Source organism: Suricata suricatta, chromosome 10 (assembly GCF_006229205.1).
Source record: "Suricata suricatta isolate VVHF042 chromosome 10, meerkat_22Aug2017_6uvM2_HiC, whole genome shotgun sequence".
Lineage (NCBI taxonomy): Eukaryota > Metazoa > Chordata > Mammalia > Carnivora > Herpestidae > Suricata > Suricata suricatta.
In genome coordinates, this window is record NC_043709.1 from 135,284,953 (window position 1) to 135,311,235 (window position 26,283).

At 43.3% G+C, this 26,283-nt stretch overlaps 2 long non-coding RNA genes across 2 annotated transcripts; both read right to left on the bottom strand.

The window, feature by feature from the left end:
- Positions 1-14,006: 14,006 nt before the first annotated feature.
- LOC115305394 lies at positions 14,007-17,108 on the bottom strand. Its single transcript, XR_003914763.1, has 2 exons — positions 16,852-17,108; positions 14,007-14,859 (listed from the first exon to the last, which is right to left on the bottom strand). It is a non-coding gene; the product is annotated as an uncharacterized LOC115305394 (long non-coding RNA).
- Positions 17,109-17,193: 85 nt separating this feature from the next.
- On the bottom strand, positions 17,194-26,129 carry LOC115305718. The gene is made up of 3 exons (XR_003914960.1): positions 26,077-26,129; positions 17,899-18,029; positions 17,194-17,267 (listed from the first exon to the last, which is right to left on the bottom strand). It is a non-coding gene; the product is annotated as an uncharacterized LOC115305718 (long non-coding RNA).
- Between the last annotated feature and the right edge of the window lie 154 nt (positions 26,130-26,283).

The following is a 26,283-nucleotide window of genomic DNA, read 5'->3' on the forward strand; positions in this document are numbered from 1 at the left end:
GCACAGGGGTAGGGCTTCTGCAAGGGACCATGGACCCAGTCCACAGCAGGCATGTGTCCCAACAGAGTGTGGAAGATGGTCTCGAGAGAAAGACGCAGGGAAGGGAAAGCCCTGGCCAGAGTCCACAGGGAGGAGGGACTGACCTGGGTTGCTAAGGTTCCGTCCACTTCACACACTGCACCGTAGGCTTGTGTCGCTCAGCGACACCAACCGTGCCCGACTTGTGGCCTTTTTCCTTTTGCACGAAAGGTTACCAAGATTTTACGTAACTTATTGTGACCAACGGGCTGGAAAAAAGTCTTCCCTCGCCCACCGCTCTTCCTTCCCGTCTCATAAGCTTTGTGGTCTGGTGACCGTCTAGGCCTCCTTAGGTGTCTGTCTTGTCTTAGGTCCCTGTTCACACCCTCTCTGGGGTCCTTTGTCACAAACCACACACAACCAAGAGGGGGCTTCGTAGGCGTGGACTGGCCCTGGAGGAAAGACGCCTCGCTTCTGGGAATCACAGACGGCGCTACTGGTCACGTGATGGCCAGCCAGACCAATAACCTGCTCATTGCCATCGCTGACTCTCACAGCCATGTTACTTCCATTTATTTTCTGACTTACTATGTGGAATTCAAGGAAACTCTGAACTTACTAAGAGCAGTTTAAATTTTACAACCATACAGCCAATCCTCTCAGGACCGTGATCACTGGTTATGCCTTTTGATAAGCCAACAATGACCCGTAGACATTACAGGTTTCTTCTTATATGCAAAATTTTTGACCCTCATGTAAATGCTTTATCCATTAAGGCAAAGATAATGTTGGTAGTATCGTATGCACTCTGTGCTCCCAACCTGCCACTTATAAAATGAAAGAAGGATCAAAATTCAAGGAAAATGGAAATTAAAGTCCTTATAATTTGAAAAAAAAAAAGTTGAATGTAAACCTCATATCAGTAAAGTTTCAGTGTGCAGGATAGTACATATGGTATTCAAATATTTCTTAAACCCTAGAGAAAAATACTACATCTAATCTGCTAAAGCTCAGGGCTCGAACAGGGAAATTATATGATATGGCAAAAACCCGCTCCTGTCCTCTGGCCCGGGCATTCTGATGTGTGCTTGCTTTATGTCAAACATTGCAAAATACAGTCCCCTTCATTGCTTTCAAATGAGGGGTGGGCAGTGGACAGAGCCATCAACATGAGAAGCTGGCTCAGTCTCCATGAGGAATCGTGGAGACTGAGCAAAGCGTATTTTCTGCTCGCATTTGTTTAAAATTTCCCGTAGAAATTTTTTAAACTGTCAAAGCTCTGGGAGGAGGATTTTCAAGGTTTTGAAATAACTGAAGAGGTCATAAAAAAGTGCATTACAAAAATATAGTAGGTGGATGTCATAAATAAGTGAACAGGAGGGAGAATCTTGGAAATAGGTTTAAAACAACACAGAGTGAAGTATTTCACCTTGTGACAAGTTCCTGTGAGTTAAGGCACACACCAAACCCTCACTCAGAAGAAGGAGCAAATCAATAAACAGACTTTACGCAGTAGAAATATACTGTTAAACATCGCTAGACCCCTGCAGATAAGCAAATGCCTGCAAGGTTTTTTTTAATTTTCCATTATATTTTTTGAAATTTGTTAAAAAGATTAATACTTGGTGCTGGTAATAGAATAAAATGAGCATAATTTTGAAAAGAGTCATAGAAACTTTTGGAAGATGGGGATTTTGTTTTGTAAATATCAAAAGTCATAAATATATGAAACATTTTTACCCAGTAATTTGGTTGCTAGGAAACTTGTCTTAGAAAATAATAAAGCTTTTTAACATAATTATGGTTCCATCAACATTTGATATTAGTTAAGATGTTTAGTTACAATATGGTGTTAAACTTTGGTGCAGACCCATCGACAGAACATAATGCCACCATCAAGAAGACTTTAATATGTCCAATAATTTCAAAACTTGAAGAAATATGATTCTACTCAAGAAAGAAACAGAGCAATAGGGGGTGGCCTAGAGGGAGCAAATGACCGGATTGGCTCCATGGCCAGGGAGCACCCAACAGAGGGAATCTAAGGAAACAAGACCCCACTGGAAACACACTGGAGTCTTGAAAGTCTCCATAACAGGGGCCTCTTTGATCAAGATGCTGTCATCCTACTATTTTCTACTACAGGTACATCTGGTGCATTCTTGACTACATACCACAAACCTGAAAACAACGGATTTAGGAAAGAATTCTCCAAGACTCACTACTTCTAATTTCTGTTCACTTGGGGCACCAGTTTACCACCTCTGTTTACTGATACCCCAAACATTCTTTAACTGGGGACTTCATAAAAAACCCAAGAAGTGTTAAAAATCATTGGCCCCAAATTTTAACACCTACAAGTTTGCAGTGAAGATGACTATGCTAACATTAAAATCCTCAAAACCTACAACAGTGATAGCAACAATCAACAGTGTGTGTGTGTGTGTGTGTGTGTGTGTGTGTTTAAGATTTTTAAAGGCATCTCTACACCCAATGTGTGGCTCGAGCCCACAACCCTTAGATCAACAGTCGCACGCTCCCCCTACTGCGCCAGCCAGGCACCCCTCTTGAAACTGACATTTTTAGGTGAAACAGGCACATGATGAAACGCATCGATCTTAAGCACATAACTCAAATGAAAGTTGAAACATCATATGCCCTGTTCATGGCCATCTTAACGAAGATGCCAAGATGGCCAGCACCCCGGTTCCTGCCCTCAGGAGATTGCTGGTGTCTACCACCACGTTCCTTCCAGCTGTTCTGCAGCTTGGTGTAAGATATGGATTCGCACAGTTTAGGACCCCACACATACTCTTCCTTATGACTTCACTCAGCAAAATCTTTTGAAATCCATCCACGTTGTTGTGTGTCACCTACTCTCGTATTTTGAGTAACGTTATTATCAACAGTAAATGTTCCTATTTGTGTTTGTCATGTGCATCTCCACTTTTCTGAGACACAAATCCTAGGACTAGAGTATCACACCATACAGTAGGTGTTAAACTTTACAAGGAACTGACCCTGTTCCCAAGCCATGTTGTCTCCTCCCATCTGATGGAGGGCCCTGGGGTAGTTCTTGAAGGAGAAGTGGGCTCCCCATGTTTTCCTGTTTGGGTTCCAGCATCCAGGGAACTGGTCGGGGGAGCTATGTTACCTCTGTAGGGCTCAACATGATTATATCTGAACTATAACGTAGCCTTATCCTGCTCTGTGCTATTTCCTGCCAACTGGCAAAAATTCTCCACCCAGGTGTCTGGTTAATTACGTTAACAAGAGGAAAGAAATGTAAACAAGAAACCAATGGGTTAACTGTAGCTGTGATTGACCTAAAAAAGGAAATAAGTGCCCTTAAGTTATCTGCATTGGATTTTTAGTGAGCATGCACTCATTTACATAGAAACTTTTTCTAAACAATGATATGCAGGTGTGCTCTGCTTTGGGCTGGACATGCAGTCATAGCCAAATGCAGATTTTCTTCAGTTACACTCTGCTCTCTGACACCTGTGGGGACGAGACACGACTGGTATTTGCAAATATTTGTAATTACACATACAAAAAATTCTTCAATGCAAAATGCAAAAATGCAAACCTCAATCCATCAGGTTGCCACATGGACTTTCAGGAAAAATTAAAACCACCTCACCTGGGGACTCATTCACATACCTGGGCATACATTATCTAGGATTTGCCTAAACTGTGCGAATCCATTTCTTGATCTTCTCTTTAGAACCTCCTGATATGTTCTAGAAGGCAGAGATCGAGCCCCCCTAGTAGGCATCTAGCTGCCTGGTTTGTTCAATCATCTCCATAGATCTCATCTTTTAAACTTGGATGCAATTTCCAGGAGCCTTTGTTTAGTTATAGATGTCCAATTAAGGGCTACACTACAAGTTACTTTCTCTACGACAGAACTGCAGACATTTCATTTTTTTTATTTGCTAGAAACTACTTGAGAACAACAAATTGTCAGATAATTAAAGCATCCGTTTCTCATTGTTAGGGTCTGTTCTTTGTCTGATCTTGTTAGAGTTAAGATATTCTGTTTCTTGGCATGCAACTAATTTTCACTTGCCTCCTGGATATTTTGGGCATCGTGCTCAGAGACCCTGGGTCCTGTTTAAATCTTCTCTCTTCTCAGGCCATCATCCTATGTAAGCCTAGGATACATGCCCTGGCTACTTTGAGGACTGGGGTTGAAATGTTGACTTTCAAGGCTGTCCTACGCTGCTGGCTTGTCCCTGTTCTTAGGTGCCAAACCTTTGACCATGTCGGTTCAACTCAAGGGTGGCCTCAGGCTTCACACACTGCCTTACAGGACCCCTTTATTGTCCTCTACTATTCCTCCCTCTCTGAGGGGGGCAGCTCTACTCCCTGCCGCCAACCAGGCATGGGCACAGGGCTCGACTCTGCTCCATCAGGAGCCCATAGGGAAAGGCTGTCAGTGGGGTCACTTCCTGTCACTCAGCTGGGGCAGGCTGGCATCACTGAAGATCCCATCCTGGGGTCTTGGCAGGCTCCTTCGGCTGGACAATGACAATGTGAGTGTTCCTTGGGCCTTTTTTCACCTCTACCCATTGAGTGTCAGGGTCAAGGGCTTCTCTAGATATGCAAGAGGTAGTGCTTTCCATGGTCAAGGGATTAAAAATAAAACTCCCTACTGCATTCTTTCTTATATCCCAAAGCCCTTAGTCTAATTTCCCCCCTCAGCTTTAAGAATTGTGATATTTGGTTATGTATTCAAGGTTTTTAACTATATTTGTAAAAACAGAGTGGAGGCATTAATCCACCTTGTCTAGAGCAGGAAGCTATTATCATTTTTGTTTTTTCTGTTCATACAAATGAATCTGAAGACAAGCAGTGTTGGGAATCCTGAAAGAGGAGAAGGAGATGAGCGGTACTTACAGAGTCTTGGGTTCAAGGATTTTATTCTGGCCTCTGCCTCTCATTGCCGAGAGAGGGCTTCAGGAAAGCAGGATGCTTAGGGTCTTGACTGTTGTCTCCATTTGGTGCTAAGGCGGTTCAGGGACTAGAAATAAAAGTGATCTCAAGAGCTGAGATCAGATCAGACCTTTCGGATCAAAAGGGACACTGCATCCTCAGGGGTAGTAAAGACAGGGAGTCCGGGATGCAGACCAGAACTCAGCTCGTGGGTTCCGGGATTTCACTGCGGCTTCCAAGTCCTTTGTATTTCTTCAGACTCTTCAGCCACAAGATAAAAGCAGCGATGGTTCAAAGGAAGACTCCTCCCAAACACAGAGAAACATGAATGTGAAGAGGGCTCGTGGATGGGGACTGACGGCAGCTCTGGGGGCCGTGCCTCATTCCCCCTTCAGTAAGATAGACACAGCTCATGTTTTCAGCACCTTATATTAATGCGATGATAGTTTTAGAGAATTAACGCTTACCTGTAGTAACTGCAGGTCACCTTCCTGGCTCTTCCCTTTTTCTTGCATTACCAAGATTCCAGAATCATTTCTTCCAGGAGCTTAGTTTGCTGTGATTAGTTCAGATTTTGTTGGCCTAAAAAGGTCTTTAATGTTTTAAAATCTATTTTCACTGAGCACTCTTCTAGTTTCATAGTTTATTATTTCCAGTTTAAAAAGTCTGTTCCATCGTCTTCAGCCTGCCGCCGTGTCTGCATTCATCCCTTTAAATATAACCGTTGGGAACTTTGTTTTTCCCTCTCCATCTTTGTCTTCTGGAATGTAACCATTGTGTCTCAAGCAAGATGCAATTATATTTGGTTTATTGCTTCTCTCCTTCTGTCTCCATTATTCTGGGAATCGGGCAACACCTATACTTCCCTCATGACCTCTGTTCTACAGTCCCCATCTTTTCTTTGTACTTTTGCTGTCCCATAATTCTTCTCCTGACCTACAATTCAGTTTATGAATCCCCCTCCCTACAATTTCTAATATGCCATTAAACACCTCAACTGGATAAGTTAATAATCATAGATCTATAAGTTCCTTCTGGTTCCATCTAATTATTATGGATCTATAGTTTCCTTCTGGTTGCATCATATAGATTCCAATTCTTGGGTAAAATTTTCCACCTTGCTATCTGATTTCCTAACCACCTTCATTAGAGTTACAAATGAGACCTAGGACCAATATCTGCTTTAGTTGGAGGCTCACCCCTCGGACGGCAGGTCCTGAGGGCTGCACCAGAGAACAGACCCCATCGGATGGTCTTCCAGTCACAAGCACAGCAGCTCACTGGGATGCACTCAGATGGACTGGTTTTGTGAGTGTCTGCCCATTTCAGGGCCATGCACTACCCCTGAAGCAGAGCCCTGAAGAGGTTCTGTAGCAGCTCATCATTCTGACAGGAGCACCTACTCTGCTGTGCTTAGGACTTAGCTTCTTAGCTACGGTTTTCCTTTTCAATTCTCAGACATTTACTCCTTAGCTTAGAAATATGGCAGTATGGGGCGCCTGGGCGGCTCAGTCGGTTGAGCGTCTGGCTTCCGCTCAGGTCATGATCTCACAGTTCGTGAGTTTGAGCCCCACATTGGGCACTGTGCTGACAGCTAGCTCAGAGCCCAGAGACTGCTTTGGATTCTGTGTCTCCCTCTCTCTCTGACCCTCCCCTGCTCACACTGTCTTTGTCTCTCAAAAATAAAGAAAGAAAGAAAGAAAGAAATCTGGCAGTCTTAGAAATTCTATACAGAATGCCAGGCTCTATAGTTTATAATCTTTTCTCCAGGGTCTTGTCCCCTTAAGTCCTAAGTGCCATGACAGCTTTCCAATGCTCTCAAGTAGTTGGGGGTTGTGTGCAATTTATCCAATTATTTTGCTTGTTCTTGATGAGAAAACAGGTCTGATACAAGCAATAACAGAGGTGGAAGCAGAGAGGGTAAAGTTTCTGAAAGCGTGCAGACACAGGGGAGGGACAGGGAGAGGAGGAGTCCCAAACAGGCTCCACGAGGTCAGCACGGAGCCCAACACAGGGCGTGATCCCACAAACCGCTCACGGCCCGAGCAGAAATCAAGAGTCTGATGCTTAATTGACTGAGCCACCCTGGCGCCCCTGCTTTGTCTTAAATATTGATTTCAATGAGGTCAGGAGTCAACTCTCATTTATAATTAGGTCACCAACTACCATCTTGGATTCCACCCATGGCCTAGGTCCCATGTGCCTGAACTTGCTCAATGTATACCTCTTAACAGAAGACTTCCTTCCTTTATTATAGTTATTGCATTTCAGTTTATACATTATGCATTTATGTTTTCAATATATTTGTATTTTATTATATGTAGGTAGATTTAAAAACAACCTTTAAGTCTTATGATGGAAAAAAGCAGTTACCTTTCCACTCACCCTCTACCCCCATCCACAGTTATTTTCCTTCCACAGGAGAGGACCTTCATTTTGGGTAGTTTCAATTGTTATTTGTCCCCACGTTCCTAAGGAAAATACTCATGCCACTTGGGCAAAAATAACAATAAGTTTACTAGAGAGAGGGTTATAAATCCAGATAGAAGTCAATATAGATAGGTTTGTATCTTGTTATCCAAAACCATTTCCAGCCATTACATCCAACGAGAAAGTTTAATTCTTCCCTGAGTCACAGAGATTAACATAATGTGACCCAGTGTGGTTGCAACATTACAGTGATTATGCCCAAACAAGGCTGATCTCAGGGTAGTAACCTTCCAGCATCTGGAGAGAGGTCTCTTCAAGTGGCAGAAGTCTGTGGGGGTGTTACAGTCATGACCCCTCCGACCTCCCGTGCTCCACTGTTGTGACCCTCCTCCACCCCCCAAACACTGGGTTCTTTCTGAAGGCCTGCTATTGGCCTGATCATTCCTTCCCACCTCCTGTAACCCAGGACTGGATGTGCTTAACCGCTTAACAGATGGAGCTACCCAGGTGCCCATGAAACCAAATGCTTTCGAAAGCAGCAGCACATCTGAATTCCTGAGAAATGAAAAAACAAAACAAAACAAAAACAAAACACACACCCTTTCCAGGCTTCAGCCCTTGAGGTCTGACCAAGCCCATGAAGAACTAGTCTTTGCACGGATGTTCCACGATCCCATCAACCTAAATGTGCACTTAGGACTCAAGTTGCCAACTCCCACTTGGAATTTCCAACTTGCAAATCTAACACGTCACCAAATTTCCCCTTATGTCTATTGATCTCAACGTTCATTTTCCTGCCTCATCGTAAGCTACTAGTCTAAGGACATAACCCCTCAGCGCCTACACTCATACGTGTCCATTCCTAATGCTCAAGGCGAAGTATTCTTACCTGTGAAGGAAATATCACTGCATTCTCTGCCCAGAGCTCTTGGTTTCCTGATACCCCTAAAGGGAGAAAAGATCTTTTCCTAACTGTCCTTCAGCCCACAAGAGATCAAGGCCATCGATTGCATACTGATAGCCCACCATATCCCTTGTCCTTACCACCCAATTATTTTGCTTTTATGATTATTGCACACTATCTGTATTTTTCCATTAGGCTGTAATGATGTAACGCCTCAAACAAATCAGAATTAGTAACTGCCGTATTCCTCATGCCAAGCAGGCTGTCGAACCAAATTATTTACCACCTGAATATAGGTTAAGACTACAATGCAAGGAGGAGTCTAAGAAGAACTTCAAAGGAAAAGCACCCTCCTTTTTATAATTTTGTTCAATTTGTCTAAATACTTAATTCAATCGTTATTACAGAAATAGTGAAATAAGATACAGAAAAAGCAAATAATGTCGCTTTATCTTAATAGCAATATTTTTCTAAGTTTAAAGAATAAACAAAATAGAGTCGCTGACAATTAAAATACAATGATTGTTATAATGGATATTTTTCACTCTTTAAATGATTTTTGATACCTGCTATGCTCACTTATCTTATAGTTTGTAGACGTGATTAAATATCCCCATCTGGTAGATGTTGAAATAGAAACTTGTTTTTCTGCAGAAGGGTCTGTTTTCAAAATGAATGGGATTTTCCCAAATCCGAGAGGGTTTATCAATTCAGCTGAATTATGAGAAGGGGGGAGATGAAGCTCCTATTTCAGGCACGGTTAAATGCGGCACATGTATCTGGTACTTGGTTTTGCTACATTTAGCCTTCCCACTGGCTCTGAAGATGGTGTTTATTCCTAAACAAGGAAATGAAGACTCAGCATGTGTGCGTCTCCTCTCAGCATGCACAGTTAACGTGGGACCTGGCAAAGCCCCACCTGAGTCCATGTCCAAGGATCCTGGAAGCCCTCATTCTCTCCAACATCAGGCTTTGCCTGCAGCAAACCGGTGGCTAACACCGCAATGGAATGTCAAGGCACAGTACCTCAGAATCTATCATGAATGTCCTTGAGTTTTGTGTATGTGTAAGAGTAATCTCTTCTTAAACATCCTTAATGATGAAAAATAGCTTTCCCCCTAAAAGGACAGGGATATCGACTTTTACCCCTTTTATTTAACATAGGACTAGAAATCCTAGCTGTGGCAACCAGACAAGAAAAAGAATAGGCATTGAAATTGGTAAGGAAGAAGTAAAACTTTCACTATTTGCAGATGACAGGACACCACATGCAGGAAACCCAAAGACTCCACCCACAAACTGCTGGAACTGATAAGTAAGTCAAAGGTTACTAAATCAACATACAGAAATCTTTTGCATTTCTGTATACCAATAATGAGGAAGAGAAAGAAAACAATCCCATTTACTAATTGCGCCAAAATAAAATACCTAACCGAAGCAGTAAAAGACTTGCACTTTGAAAACTCTACAACATTGACAAAAGAAATCAAAGAGGACACAAGTAGAAAAAAGATGATCCATGCTCATGGATTATAAGAATACTGTTAAAATGTCTATACTACCCAAAGCATTCTACACATTTAACAATACCTATCAAAAGAAAAAAAAAAAAGAACACCAGCATTGTTCACAGAGTTAATCCTAAAATTTATATGGAACCACAGGAGACCAGGAATAGCCAAAGCAATCTTGAAGAAGAAAAGCAAAGCTGGAGGCATCACAATTCTGGACTTCAAACTATGTCACAAAGTGGGAGTAATCAGAACAGAATGGTACTGGCACAAAAATGACACATAGGTCATTAGTACAGAAAAGAAAACCCAAAGATGAACCACAACTTTATGGTCAATTTACCACAGTGAAGGGAAGAGTATCTGATGGGAAAGAGACAGTCTCTTCAACACAGGGTGTTGGGAAAACTGGACAACTACACGCAAAAGAATTTAACTGAACCACATCCTTATATCTTACACAAAAATAAACCTGAAATGGATTAAAGACTTAAATGTGACATCCAGAACCATAAAAATCATAAGACACAGGCAGTAACTTCTTGGATATGAGCTGTAGCAACATTTTTCTAGATATGTCTGAGGCAAAGGAAACAAAAGCAAAAACAAACTACTGGGACTTGATCAAAATAAAAAGCTTTTACATAGTGAAGCAAAGAATCAAAAAGTTAACAGGCAACTGATGGAATGGGAGAAGCTATTTGCAAATGACATACCTGATACATGGATAGTATCCAACACATGTGAAGGCCTTAGAAAACTCAAAACCCCAAAAACAAATAATCCAATTAAAAAATAGGCCAAAGACATGGACATGGACATTTCTCCAAAGACAACATGCAAATGGTTGACACGTGAAGGATGCCCAACATTACTTAGCACGGAAAAGAAAGTTAAAACCATGCGAAGTAGCATCTCACACGTGTCAGAACGGCCAATATCAAAATGAGAAGCAGCAGGGATTGGGCAAGGAAGTGGAGACGCTTCCCCACGTGTTAAAAATAGAACCACACTACAATCTAGCAATTACACCACTGGGTATTTACCTAAAGAATGCAAATACACTGATTTGAGAGAGACACACCCCCCGATGTCACAGCAGCATTCTTTACCACGGCCAGGACACAGAAACAGCCCAGGCGGCCATCGTTTGATGGATGGGTAAAGACCGGTGGGGCATATACACAATGGACTGTTGCTCAGTCTTAAAAAAGAATGAGATCTTTCCATCTGCAACTACACAGATGGAACCAGAGAATAATGCTAAGCAAAATAAGTCAGAGACAAACACCACTGGATTCCACTAAGTGAAATTTAAGAAACAAAACAAGCAGGGGTGGGGAGGAGAAGGAACAAAAAAAAGATTCTTTATAGAGAACAAACTGATGGTTGCCAGAAGGGAGGTGGACAGCGGGTTGCGGGGGAAGGTGATGGGGATTAAAGAGCGCACTTGTCACCAAGAGTAGCGGGTGTCGTAGGGAAGTGTTGAATCCCTACATTGCACACCTGACATAATACTGCATGTTAATTAACTGAATTAAAATAAAGCTCTTCAAAGATAGGGCTGGAACTCGAGTACACAGGACAGAAAGGGGAATAGCTACAAATGCCTTTGGAGTGGATGGCTTTTGCCTCAGGCAAAATCCTGCTAGGATGAAGAAAATCTTGAATCCCACAACAGCAGGAGGGAAAAGAAGACCCTGCTAACTCAGAACTCCGCACACGCACCCAACCGGCCGAATTCTTGTCTATTTCAGGTTGTAAGTCTCTCCATAGCCGCACGGTCTCACGTGCTTCTGCCAAAAATGATCTGACCTTGTGCTGCCCATGGAGAAGACCTTTGCCCAGTTCTCTGTGACAGCTTCTCAGCCATGGGCAGGCTTTGGTGTTTTCTGGAACTGCCCCGACAGTGAGTGAATCAAGCCCCATAGCCGGCCGTACGAGCGTCCCAGAACCTCCGCATACGGGACACCTGTGCGGCATCGAGCTCCCTCAGTGATCACATTTCTGTCCACCCTCCCAGAAGACAGGCTCTCATGCACGCGCTCCCACTGCAATGGGAAATACGGACTGATTCCTCTCTCCGGGGTTTGAGGAAACCTTCCTGTCCGCCTGCGGCCTCAGCACGGTTGCCTGGATACTGGCTCTCCTTCCCTCTTCCTCTGATTAAATGGCAATTTAGATTTCTTTAAAAAAAAACTGAACTGTCATCTAGAAATATCATCAGCTCTCCCTTACACTGATTTGTCAAGTGCTAGGTTGAGCATTACTCTGTCGAGATGGTTTTTCAACAGGGAAAAGTAAGAAATGGGTCCCCGCTCCCTCCCCCACAGAAGGGATCCATGCTAAATGCAATGAAGCTTCTAAGGTATGTGGGGTCAGCAGATCTGGGGGCTCTTGGGAGTATGGATGATGCGGGTATGAACTAAGACATCATATGTCACAACTTAAAAACAACCGGTTATGAATAAGTGACTGGGTGGGGAAAGGACAAAATCTCTCAACATTTTTCGAGGGCTTTCAAGACCTAGATCTCTGATACTGCTACCAACAGACAAGGAAGTCAAAGCCCCGTTGTCCGGATTCAGAGGAAATGCAGGATGTAAAAATTCATACCTGCAATCAACATATTTGCATAATCCAATTTGAAGGAAAATTTACATGTGATGAAGTACGTGTATTTAGGAGGCACACACAAACTGTAAAACCGCTTGCGAAACCATTACCGTGGTCCAGAGAACACCCCCCCCAACACTCAATGTCCTGTGTTCCCGAGAGACCCATCCATCCTGCCCCACTCAGGACTTCATCCTTGGACAGGAAGGGTCTTTTGTCTACAGATCACTTCGCTGTCTCAACAGATTTTCTAAACAGAAACAGTATGCACTCCTTTTTTGGACGATTTGGACATTCATGTTGTTGGCTGCACTGTTACTTCTTTCCATTCAAAGGATATCGCAGATTTGGTTCATTCCCTTCGACCGCAGAAACCTCTGGGTTACTTTCAGTGTTCAGCTCTTACAACTAAAGCACTTACAGGACTCCATGCTCATTATAAAGACATATGGCTAAGTCTATGGCAAGTGCGGGCTCACATTTTAACGAAATGGCTAAATCCTTTCTCAAAGAGGTTATACAACACATTCCCGCCAGTAACCCAAGAATGGCAGTCGCTCAATAGGCACACCAACGTCTCATCGGTCAGTCTTTTGAAAAATTTCAGCCCTTCCAATAAGCATGTGCATCATGGCTCTGGTCTGCATTTCCTGAATACTACATTCGAGCATTTTTTTTAATATAGATTTCACAACTTTCATGAGATTTGTTCAAATCTTTTACGTATTTATTCATTGCTTTCTCTGAAGTTTAAGAGTTCAGTATATATTCCTACATCTGGAAATAAATCCTCTATTGAATAAAGAGGGTTTGCTTTTTCCAAAAATCTTCAGGTCTTAGGTTTTCATTCCCTTAACAGTTTATTTCATAGAACAGTTCTGAGTTTTGGTGTCTAATTTACAGATGTTTTTATTTTTTATTTTATTTATTTTTTTATCCATTTATTTTAAATATTTTATGGTCAAATTGTTTTCCATACAACACCCAGTGCTCTTCCCCTCAAGTGCCCTCCACCATCACCACCACCTGTCTTTCCCCCTCCCCCCTCCCCCCCAACCCTCAGTTCATTCTCAGCATTCAATAGTCTCTCAAGTTCTGCATCCCTCTCTCTCCCCAACTCTCTCTCCTTCCTCCGTTCCCCCTGGTTCTCCATTAGGTCTCTCTTGTTTTCCTGCTAGACTTATGAGTGCAAACATATGGTTTCTGTCCTTCTCTGCCTGGCTTACTTCACTCAGCATGACACCCTCAAGGTCCATCCACTTTCCTACGAAGGGCCATATGTTTTTAAATGTTATTGACCATGATGTAGGCACATTAAAGTCTGTAAACCAAGATATGAAGGATTTTTCCATTATCTTCTAGAATTGTATGGCTTTCAGTTTTAAAATGAGATCTTTCTGGGGTACCTGGGTGGCTCAGTCAGTTAAGCATCTGACTTCAGCTCAGGTCACGATCTCATGGGTTTGTGAGTTTGAGCCCTGCGTGGGGCTCTGTGCTGACAACGGCCAGCATGTTCCAGTCCTTGGTCCCCTTCTCTCTTTGCCCCTCCCCTGCTTATGCTATCCAAAAATATTAACATCTTTCCAATGTTCAGTTTGAGTTTTTATTCCTACCTTCCACATCTTTTAAATGTATGCAAGGTATAATTACTTCAGTCCTTTTGACTCATGCCTGTTCTTGTTTTGACTGAGTTTTTCTAATTATGAATTTTTTGTTTTGTATGCTCAGTTATCTCAGTCGGCCGTCAGACCTCGTGGGAGTTTCTCTTGGGTGCTGAGTAACTGTTTTGGATAAATGTATTTTGTACTAGGACAGGCTTACATGGCTTACAAGCAGTTGAATTGCTCTGGCTCTTGCTTTCAGGACTTTCAGGCCAGGGCAGAGCATGGGATTTTAGTCTAGGTAGACACCCACTCCCAGGATAGAAGACGCCCACCTTCCTCCTCCCCGAACCCCAGGAGTTAGGAGGGGGTCTGTGCCGTGGCAGCAGCTACGCCCTCCGAACCAGAGGCTGCCCTGAGCACAGTTCTTCCATCTTCTCAGAAGGTCCTTCCCGGGTGGTAGGACTTCCCTCCAACACGAGTGGTCGTTCACACTTTCCAGACTGCTTCCCGGGCATTTTTGGCACCTGTCGGGAATTCTCAGTCCTGCAAACTTGAGCTGTTGTCGCTACTCTGGAATCTCCATTTCCTCTCCCCACCGCAGGGAACTAGTGGTCCTTCTTGGCTTCAGTTCCTACTCCCTGGACCCCAGCCAGAAAATTCTCTGAAGGCGCTAATCTCAAAAAATCATGGGCTCCTTTGTTTACTGTCCCTTAGGCATGAATCAAGGGTCTTAAACATGATTTGTTCCTGGTTTTATATATTCATCACTGCGGGCGGGTCATCAATCCAGTCCCTGTTACTCTGTCTTGGCCAGAAGTATAGGTCGTCCACTTTTTTCCTGAAAGAAAATTGCTATAATCAGAGAGTAATTATTAAATAACTCTCTACATTATAATCAGCTAAAACCACCATAAATGTTGCTCTCTGCAAATCACTGTGCTTCTTATGCCAACTCACTTTGTGGGTTACCTCATGTTGAATGTTATGAGGTCCAAAGTAGGTCGGTTCTGACATGCTAATAATTTGCCTTGGGAACAAATACACAAAATCCAAGAGCACACTTAGCAGGGGGAGGCATGTGCTGAAGCAAGGGTGTTGGGAGAAGGCCAAAGGGGGGACAGAGCCGGCGGGTGGGGGAGGAAAAGAACAGAAACAAGAGGGAGGAGGAGGAGGAGATAAAAGTAATCTTCTCTCTGAGGCTCTTCACACACAGTGCAAATCATGGAATGCCTCAGTGATTAGTCACTGCACATTCCTGATGCTAAGCTTATGCAGCACTTGTCCATTTCAATTATTAAAAGACAATATGGTAGGAGGAAATAAAAGCTCATTTAGGGGGAAATGTCTGGACCTTAGACAATCCCCAATGAAAAGCTTTAAAAAATTCATTTTGGCAATAGTTTCCTAGCCTGTATGCCAAGTAAAAAGGAGTGGATGAGCGCTTTTCATTTAACTGCTTTAAATATAATTTATACTCCGTCCTGTTCCATATTGTTTTATAAATGCCAGGCTCACCAGATGGCAATCGAGAACTAGCCCAGGACTAAAGTTTATCTATAAAACTAAATATTCTCATAGAAGTTCTAGGATAACTCAGAACCCAATAAACCCTAAAGACACAGGTTTCTAAACTTTTTCAGGATCTCATCTCCTATTAAATTGAATAGTATCCCCAGACTCAGAGTTCCCATATGAATTCGATGTAATAGTTCTCAATTAGAAGGGCTTTAACACATTGTTCACTTGATCCCAACATTCTATTAAGGTGAAGCATCAATGCCAATAATTTTGAAAGCTGGATTTAGTTAAGCAACCATGAACCTGGACAGCTGCATTTTATGATCGATGGTAGAGAAACCAGAATAGTAGAGATAATTGGAGATTAGAGATAGGCACTTCTCTTCTTGGCCTCTATGTACCTGAATTAAGATATCAGTTCTTGCTCCTAAAGTTTAGGGATCAAAATTAAGATCCCTATCTGCAATTCTGCAAAATTTCGATCAAGGTCCCTCCGTTCTGCTCCTGGACAAGTTCAATTTCTATTCCAAGAGATGTAATTCATCACCAAAATTATACCATTAAATAAAGACATGATAGCTACGTCAAGCACTGGTTGACTTTAATTTGGTGAGAGACTAATTTAGAAGTTTCAGGATATCGGGGACAGGATAGGGCAGAGGAGCCCATGCAATACTGGAATGGACCCCGAGGTCCAGGGACCTGTTTGAGGATTCCTAATACCATCTAGTGTTAGAAGTTTTATTTGTTGCTAGGGAGGGATTACATTCGGCCCAGACTCCATTTAAGATAAAAGAAAAAGCTCTTTTGAGGTCAGATCATGGGGTACAGAAGCAGCAGCCATCCCAAAGTCTCAGATCTTTTTTTAAAGGAGCAGAATGTTCCAGGGCATGGAAATAAGTGACCTCTGGGTTCACCACAACCGGCCGGTGAACACAGCAGCTCACTGGGGCAATCAGGCCTCGACGAGGCTACCTTGGCACACAGACAGCAGTACTGCAACAACCAGAAGGAGAACCAGCGGACAAGAGGCAGCAGGAAACTGAAAGAGCATCATCTGTGTCAGGCCTCCAGAGTACTGGGCCCAGTGGTCAGCAGTAACCAGACACAACCTGAACCATGCCTACAGCCTCCAACGGCGGCCTCAGCCCGCCCACTCTCCTCACGGTCCTGTGTTCATTTCTACAGACTATGTGTAAGCCGCCCTGGTCCAGAAACTAGGACGGTGTGGCCCCGGAAGGCAAGCAGAAAACTCCATGGAATGTTGGCTTGCCCAAATTAGCAAGATCCAAGCCTGTTATGAACCTCGTACCTCAGGACTAGGACTCGGGAGAATCAGGCTTGTTCCACTCTCCTCCACTTCACATGTTGACGCTCAGTACTTGAGTCTCTTCAGACACAAAGCACAGGGATCAAGTTTACATGATCTGTAACAATACTGGTGATTCTCACTCAGGCACACTTTCCTCTGACCTGACATGTGGAAGGTCCAAACCGAGGCCCAGGCAGTGACCAGGACACTTGGGAGGACGGTGGGGACAGGGTGTAGCATGTACATCTTGCCCAGATGCCTCCAGTCTTCCACAGTCAGCCTCAGGGGCTCAGCGTCCACACGGAGGTGCAGGCCAGCTAACTAGATGGTTCTTTGTTAGGTGGGTGCTCCTGCGCACTGTCGAACTTTTACCAGCGTGTCAGGACGCTGCCCCCTAGATGCCCGGAGGACCCCAGCTGTGAAAAACAAAATGTCTCCAGATAAAGCCAAACATCCCCCAGGGCCAGCGAAGAACCACTGGTTCTTGTGTCCCTCAGTTAGCCTGAGTGACTGGGGCCCCTGCACCTGCTCCTGAGCCCCAGGGGGCAGAGCACGCTCTCCACCTGAGAGGGGAGAACTCTCACCAGGTGGTCCCGGCTTTCCTCATAAAGAGCATTCGTCATCTGTGTTAGGTGATGAACTCTCACATCCCCAGGTTCCCTGATGGTTAAAATACCCTTCACTGGGACAGGGTGCGTACCTGCACGGCTTCACTCGGGGGGTAACGTCAGAGCTCCGTGGGACCACTGCAGCAGGGAAAGCGTGATGTGCCAACAGCCACCGCCACCCTGGCGTGGTGGGGGGAGGACAATACCCCATGGATTATAAAGGGGTTCTGAAGATACTCTTGGGGTACCTTACAAGCTCCCCCAGCTGGGCACTTGGAAGGAGGGGCCAATATCACCCTTTCAAACTCCCACACACGCGCGCACACACACACACACACGGCCCACGCGATGCTTGGTGAGGCTTACGTGTGTTGTCACTGTAAGCTTTAGAAACAGTAAGTCGACCACCACCACCGAGAAAATGTGCCCCCGACTGTACCTTAAACCCAGGGCAGCTCCTGGGTCATGAACCCAATCTCCAGAAGGTCTTCCGCGAGTAGATGTGAAGTTACAGACGGGCAGGCCTCCTCATCGTCACGGTAGAATAATGCACAGAGCGTGGTACGATTTCTTTCCATTAAGAAAATAAAAGTTACACATGCACATAGAATAAATTTCTACCATTAAAAACAAACCACTGTCTGTGAAGGGATAAATTTACCTTCCTTCTTGATAAGGAGAATGAAAGCAACTGTAAGCAGTCTCTCTGGTGCTTCATTGAAGATACAGAGGAATAAAAACAAAGATCTTGCTGATAATTAAGAATAGGAGTTATACCAGTTGGAGCTTACAAGATGAAAGTAGTTTAAAATATACGAGGCACTTTCGGCTCGTTAAATTTTCAAAGCAATCCTAAGAGGTAGGGTGTCCCCCCCACCTTTAACTTGAGTAAATTCAGTTAGTTGTTGACAAGCATGGAGTCCATTAGCAACAAATTCAAATACTGAATCCTGAAATTATGCCCCCAAATCCTCTGCTTGCAATCTCTACACCCAGATAGGGCTTGAGTGACCATGAGACCAAGAGTCACAGGCTCTTCTGGGGCAGCTGGGCGTCCCTCAAGGCAATGGGACATAGCTGGAAAATGCAGCTTTCCTTCAGAGACAGAAGCTTTATGCTCTTATGATCTTAAGTGTTACACATGTAAAGTTAGTATAACAAAGGTCTCTTCTTACAATATGGAGTCTCTGACAACACGCAGGTGATAGATATTGCCAAAGTGAATAAAAGAGGTCTAAGGAGATCATGAAAATCTTGATCATAGGTGAATATCTTAATACCTAATAAACTACTTAAGATGATTCGAATTTGATACATGTACACTCATTTTAGTTAAATGACCAAATTACAGGGGTATGTGGAGGGCTCAGTCAGTCGAGGGTCTGACTCTCGATTTTGGCTCAGGTCGTGATCTCACAGTTTGTGGGATCAAGCCCCAGGTTAGGCTCTGTGTGGACAGTGTGGAGCCTGCTTGAGATTCTCTCCCCCATTCTATGCCCCTCCGCCAGTCGTGTTCTTTAAAAAAAAAAAAAAGACCAAATTCTATAGAAAAATTGTTATCTGCCACAGTATTTAGACACTGTCCTTTCATTTGAAAATAAGTAGCCTAGAAAATATTTTACATCTTTCACATTGATTCCTGAATCTTTTTTTCTTCATCCTATTGCAATAAAAAGACTTGAGATCACTTTGGTTCTTCAGTTTGGACACGGGACGTCCGACTGCTGTGCACAGAGGCCCAGAGGGGTTGCATCACCCAGGGCCATCCAAATGTTAGGTGAAACAGACCAGGAAGCGACCCATTTCCTTGCCTGCAAAGCCCGTGTCTACGTGTTTAGGACTTCATCTAGGATCCCACTGAGACAAATGAACACCTCTGCTAGCGAATTTCCATTCCTCTAACATTGTTGAAATGTCTCCAGCAAGTTTATAATTCCTAGAGGTGAGAAACTCTCCCAATGGGCAGGAATCAAGCAGCAGATAATACAAATCATTACTCTGAATACCAAAACAGACACGTCCCATGGATTAGATTTCCCTGGTCTACAATTTCCCAGGTTGTTTTAGGTCCTAACCAGACAAGCCCTGAGCTTCCCACTGACAGGAATGTTGATTTCCATGAAGATGGTCAAGATTTGGCTCCTAAATAGTTTTTACCTAAATGATGACACAATTGTCCTGTTAGGACAGAAGGTCCACACAAACGGTCTTCATCATAGATTTATACGTGATTTATTACGCCCTGTCAGTGAGAGGCTGGCCTCTCAGTATTGACTGAACCATGGTCTCTCTGGCGCGTGTTTGAGATCAGTTTTGTTCACTGGGTCTCACAACTGAGGCTTTCGTATCTTCAGAACTAACCTCACAGTTGGACAAGATTTTGTTTGTTCTCACCCGTATTAAACATATGAATCTGGATTAAACTCAAAGTCAAATGTTTAATTGCCCCGGCTTTACGTTTAGAATCTATTTCCTGTACTAAGAGCATTAATGTGTGGACTCTCCCCCATCCCGCAGCTCCTCTAGGACTAGTTACGCTTTCTTGTTCAGTTGTTGCACATTACACAGAGCCTGGTGTGCTCCCGGACTCTCAGCATTGCAGAGCTTCCCCGTAATTTCACCCCATTCTCTTTGAACTTTATATAGGATTTATTTTGATAGAGGTATTTTGGAGTTAAAGGAGAAACTCAAAAATTTGAAGTCTGACAAGCATGTATACGTTGGATGTAGTATACATTTGAGTTCAGTGGATTTACAATAAAAGGGAAACGTGGGAGTTAAAAGTTTGACACATAATGTAAAATATGTAAATCGTCAGCCCCAACGGTCTGGTGCACAGGAGAATGGATGGAATTATAAGTTGTGGTCAGTATTAGTACACGTGACCTAGGCTTGCTACTTCTTTGCTCTTCTCTGTCTCTGTCAATCATTAAGAGTCATTTGTAAGATGGACACTTGTTCTAGCATATTTTCCGGTATCCACCACAGTATTCTGATAACCGCCATGCTGTACAGTGGCTGTCTAGGACTCAATCTCGTAGAACCTAAATTGTACCCTGTGACCGATCCCTTGTTTCCTTCTCCAAGCCCCCAGCACACACCATATTGCACCTTTGACTGAGTTGGATATTCAGACCCCCTCACAGAAGTCCGACCAGGTAGCATTTGTCCTTCTGTGTCAGACTTACTTCAGCCACGATACTGTCCCCCTCCAGGTCGATCCATGCCGTCACAGATGGTGGGCTTCCTTTTTTATGGGTGCATGTGCACGCACATTGTTCTCTATCCATTCATCCATCAACGGACGCTTCGGTCGTTTCCGTGTCTTGGCTACTGTGAACAATACTGCAATGAACGTGGGGGTGGAGATCTTGAAGATCTGGATTTCTTTCCTTTAGATGCTCTGAAGAAGAATAACTGGATAGTAGGGTAGTTCTACTTTTAATCTTTTGAGTAACTTCCATACTCTTCTCCAGAGTGGCTGCACCAGCTTGCGTTCCCACCCACAGGAAGCGAAGGTTCCCCGTTCTCCACATACACACTTTTTTTTTTTAAAGTATCTGTAACATCCATTCTAACTGGTGTAAGGTGATATCTCATTGTGGTTTTGATTTGCCTTTCCCTTGTTAGTGATGTTTAGCATCCTTTCATGAACCCGTTCGCCACTGTAGATCTTTGTTAGGGGAAAAAGTGTTTATTCAAGCCCTTAAGTTCTTTGCCCATTGAGCAGTTTCTTTTCCTACTGTGTTGTAGGAGTTCTGTACACATTCCAGATATTGAGATGGTTTTAGCAGACAGACGGGCTGCAAATATTTTTGTCCACTACTGCTGTAACAGACGCCAGCCAGAAGGTTCTCTATGGATCGCTTCCAGCGAGCCCCAGGTTCAAGAGCAAGGCTTTAGGGACCACCAGCTGTGGTTTTCTCCTTATTGTCTGGTGAAAAAGAGGATCTTTTTTTTTTTTTTTGTAAATATACTTTTAAACTGTTGAATTGTGTTCTCATTTTAAGGATCTTTTTATTATGTTTATTGCTGACTTACGGGAAGAGTTCTCAGGAGCTGATTTCAGAAGCGCAGCTCTGATTTATGTTGTGGGCAAAACACAACAGCAGGTAAAGTGCCGCCTCTACTCCTGCTCGCCTTGTTCAAGGTAAATGTTACCGTCTTACAACCTGTGTGCTCTTCTGAATCATGAGAGAAACACATCTTTCACCTTCCACAGCCAGGGAGCTGCTGGGATATGGGGAATGGTGTGTGTTTTCACACACACACACCTATATACTTACCCATGGAAATTTTACTTTCATAATTGTACACATTTGTTGTTTTAGTGAGAATTTGGTGAGGAGTATCAAATTCATAGTGTCCACATTTCCTTAAAAAAAAATCCCTGAAAAGATTTTTGAAGAAATCTGCCTGACTTTTACAATACATTTTCTTCAGTAAGATTTTGAGCCTCTATATGGGAATGCAAAGAAATTTAATGTAAAGTTTTAGAAACAATTGAATTAAGTGGCTTTAAAAATTCTTATGCTTTTAGATTAGTAACTCCTACGTATTTGAAATTGTATAATTTTTTCAAGTGCTTTTTAGAAATTGCTTGAGATGATTATGTTTTTCTATTTAACTTATTTCTAACATTTTAGTGTCAAGGCATGCTCCCATTTTTCTATTTCATAGATCTCATTTTAAAATGTGCTACAAGATTGAATTTGTGACCACCGAATTAAGAATTTTACATTCATGTTCATTGGAAGGGGTCTGTAGTTTCTTCAAATCTGAGTTACGGATTATGTCATTTACCACCAAAACAAACAGGAAGCGGCACACACGCACGTGTCCCGCGTCTGCCTCCCCCAGGCATGCACACGTCACCACCTACTCAGTCACAATGTTCGTTTTACGCTCTAGGAAACTGAGGTCTCGTTCTGTCTTTCTCCCCCCGCCCCCACCCCCAATTTTAAGTTCCATAAAGCCAGGACCAACACCTCACCTTGTTGGCCACAGTTTCCTTCTTTCCTAGAAACAGAATGGGTGTTAAGATCTATATTTTGAATGAGCAGAAGGTGGTGTGATGGAGGGCAACAGAGCTCACAAGAGGTGAACACACTGGCTAAGGCTTTGCTGGGGCCACAGGCTGGGCCCTGGCCGACTTCAAACAATATGCTGCCTCTTAAATACCAGAGCTTTTTTATTATTATATTCATGTTAGTTAACAGAGTGTGGTCTTGGCTTCAAGAGCAGAATCTAGTGATTCATCACTTAAATATGACACCCAGCAACCATCCCAACAAGTGCCCTCCTTAAGTAATGCCCATCACCCATTTAGCCCATCCTCCCCAGCCTCTCACTGCATCAACCCTCAGCTTGTTCTCTGTATTTAAGAGTCACTTATGGTTTGCCTGTCTTTATCTGATTTTCCCTTCCCTTTCCCTATGTTCATCTGTTGTTTTCCTCAAATTCCACATAGGAGTGAAATTGTCTGTGTCTTTCTCAGACTTATTTTGCTCAGTATAATACACTCTAGTTCCACCACACTGCTGCAAATGGCAAGATTTCTTTCTTCCTCAAAGGAAACAGTCAACAAAAAAGGCAACTGATGGAACGGGAGAAGATATCTGCAGATGTCCTTTCGTATAAAGGGTCAGTATCCAAAATCTATAAAGAACCCAAACCCAACACCCAAAAAACAATCCAGTGAAGAAGTGGGCAGAAGACATGAATAGACGCTTTTCCGAAGAAGACATCCAGATGGCCAACAGACATAAAACGATGCTCAACATCACTCATCATCAGGGAAATACAAATCAAAATCACAATGAGATACATCACCCCATTCAGAATGGCTAAAATTAACAACTCAGGCAACAACAGAAGTTGGCAAGGATGCAGAGAAAGGGGACCCCTTTGCCCTGTTGATGGGAATGCAAAATGGTGCAGCCACTCTGGAAAACAGTATGCAGGTTCCTCAAGAAATGAAAAATAAGACTACATTATGATCCAGTAATTGCATTACTAGGAATTTATCCAAAGGATACAAAAATGCTGATTCCAAGGGGAACATGCACCCCAATGGTTATAGCAGTGCTGTGGACAATAGCCTAAGTATGGAAAGAGCCCAAATGTCCATCAACGGATGAATGGATAAAGATGTGTATATATACAATGGAATATTACTCATTGCAGGATAGAAAATCTACAGAGTTTATTTGTATTTAAATTAAAAAAATTTTTTTTGAGAGTTGTGTGTGAGTTGGGGGGGCAGAGAGAGGGGGCTTCACACCATCAGCACAGAGCCAGACATGGGCTCGACCCCACAAACTGAGATCATGACCTGAGCCTAAATCAAGAGTCGCACACTTAACCGACTAAGCAGTCTTTAGGCCACATGCAGTCTTGTGGGTCTGTGCCCCCTTCCCCTGTTAAAGGCACATTGAATAGCAGCCTGTGAATAAAATACTCAAAAGCAAGACACCACAAACTGACCGTTCCAACACCAAATTCTCCCCATCTGGTTGATCGAATGCCCTTCCAAGGGTTGGTGAGGAGCCAGCAGATAAGCCTTAGCACAACAAGATGCGGTGTTTGTTGTGAACAAATACAGAGCCCCTAGGAGGTCTACAGAGAACCCTCGGAACTGCTGGTCCCAGAAAGAGGGAGTCCTCTGAGCAGTCCTCCATCCCAGGTGCTACTGTACATGGCGCCCAGTCAGTGGTGGGGCATGGGGGTGAGAGAGGACTGCACGCCCTGAGCGCTAACACCAGCACCCGAAAGAGACGGTGCCTTTCTCCAATACCGCATGGAAGACTGAGCCACAGCAAGGTGCGGAGAATTACATACATGTTCACTCCTTAACATGCACAATTAAAGCCCAACATACAGACACGTTAGCTATGGCCACCTGAGTTTTCTATAGAGGAGGGAGGTGAAATGGACCATCGAGCTATTCATCATCATGCTAAAATGAGTAAAAACCATGATAGTAAAATTTTTTTGAATATCTCATCTTGAGCCAATTGACAGTGATTGGACACTTATAAACATATGATCTCTACACGTATTTAAAATAATATACATAAATTAAAACTGTCTTTCTGGAGGATCCTTATTTCCTCTTTTGTATTCCCAGTTATACTCAAAATCATTTATTGCTGGCTTTAAATCATCTCTAAATACAAGTTCTACATTGTTTAACATCAACTGTTGTAAATACGGATTCAGTCGACTTCTCATTTCTACCTATTCCCCCCCAAAATAGAGGTAGATTACTCTTTCTGGTGTTCTCCACTTTTTATATTAATCCTAAATATTATTTGTTTCATTACCTATATGTTCCATCTCTGGACTATTTTGTAGGGTGGTGACCTCAATACCCCATTCTGCGGAGAGCTCATGAAGACCACACTCCCGCAAGCCATCGCCGTCTACGTGATGTGATGGGAACACAGTTTCTACACGTAGAGCCCCACTAGATAACCCGACTGGCAGACGTCAGTTGGTAATGGAAAGGACACTTTTAATTAGGGTGAGTTTTCAGATTTTGCCCCGAGTCGAACAACAATTTGATTATTTCTGAACCTCGGTCGCGAAGCAGGCGCCCTCAGCGACCACACTCTATCCGAACAATAAATGCGATTTCAATGGAGAGCCGCTCCCGAGGATGCCTGTTTTCTGTCCGGCTCCCTGTTTCAGACGGTTCTGCTGAACAGTTCTTTGTATATTAAAAACGAGGCTATCAAAATATAATGCCAATTTAAGGTACAACAATTATTTATATTAGCGTTACAGGGGGAAAAATATGATGTGGTAAATTAATCTTCGTGCAGCAAAGTACTTCTTAAAATAGGTCTGCAGCACGCATGGTAATGAACTACTGCTATCTCGGCCGCACAGACATCTTGAAATAACTATGTCCAAAGTTGTTTAAAATCCGGTCCTGAAAATTTCAGTTTCAGCAACACAAGGAAGACGGATTTCTCAGTTATAAGGTCCAACAACACGAGCCCTACCCCACCCCCACCGCTCCACACAGGGACTGTGAATCAGCTGTGACTTTTACATGCCTCCCTCTGACCTTCCCGTGATAATCATAATAATGCCTGCCTGCTGAGGATCAATCAGCCCTTCATAAAGCAGCAGCCTTCAGATTAATCTCCTATTATTAATTTTACAAGTTAAAAAGACAAGCAAGACAGGATGGCTTTCACTGCTGTTTGCTCCCCTAAAATTACTTCCTGTGGACAGTAAACAAACAAATTTCCAATTTGGTGAGGCTGTAGATGCACAGGCTTCATAGAAATTAATTTAAATGGATGCGACGGAGTTTGGGATTGTGAAGACGAGGCGGACGCCTGTGGCTGTAATTGCCTGCTCGGTCCCTGTCACTCAAGCACCACAGCTGCAGCCGCGCGCTCATCGCTGCCTGATTCCTAGATCCAATTCCCGTCTTCCACATACCCCTCAGTAAGCCTCTCATTCTCCGTCTTTTAGCCTTAATTACCACTCCCTGTCTCCCCTGACAACCAAATTAGAAGGTACATGCTACAACTCCGTAACGATCATCATCATCATCACACTTTAAAAATCACAAACCACTCGACTGTAAGCCCAGACTAACCTTGTCAAGGTTGGAGGTCTTCTGATAACTAGATTTTCTATGGATAGCTTCAGCACTGGAAGATAAGAAATACAATTATATAATCTCCTATTGATTTTCCTTCCCTTCTCTTCCCCCCCTCACTATTATGTACAATTACCTGAGCGGTTGAAGATGGAAGTGGAAAATTTACAGAGATTCACCCGGAGCAGAATGTTTAAACTCCTG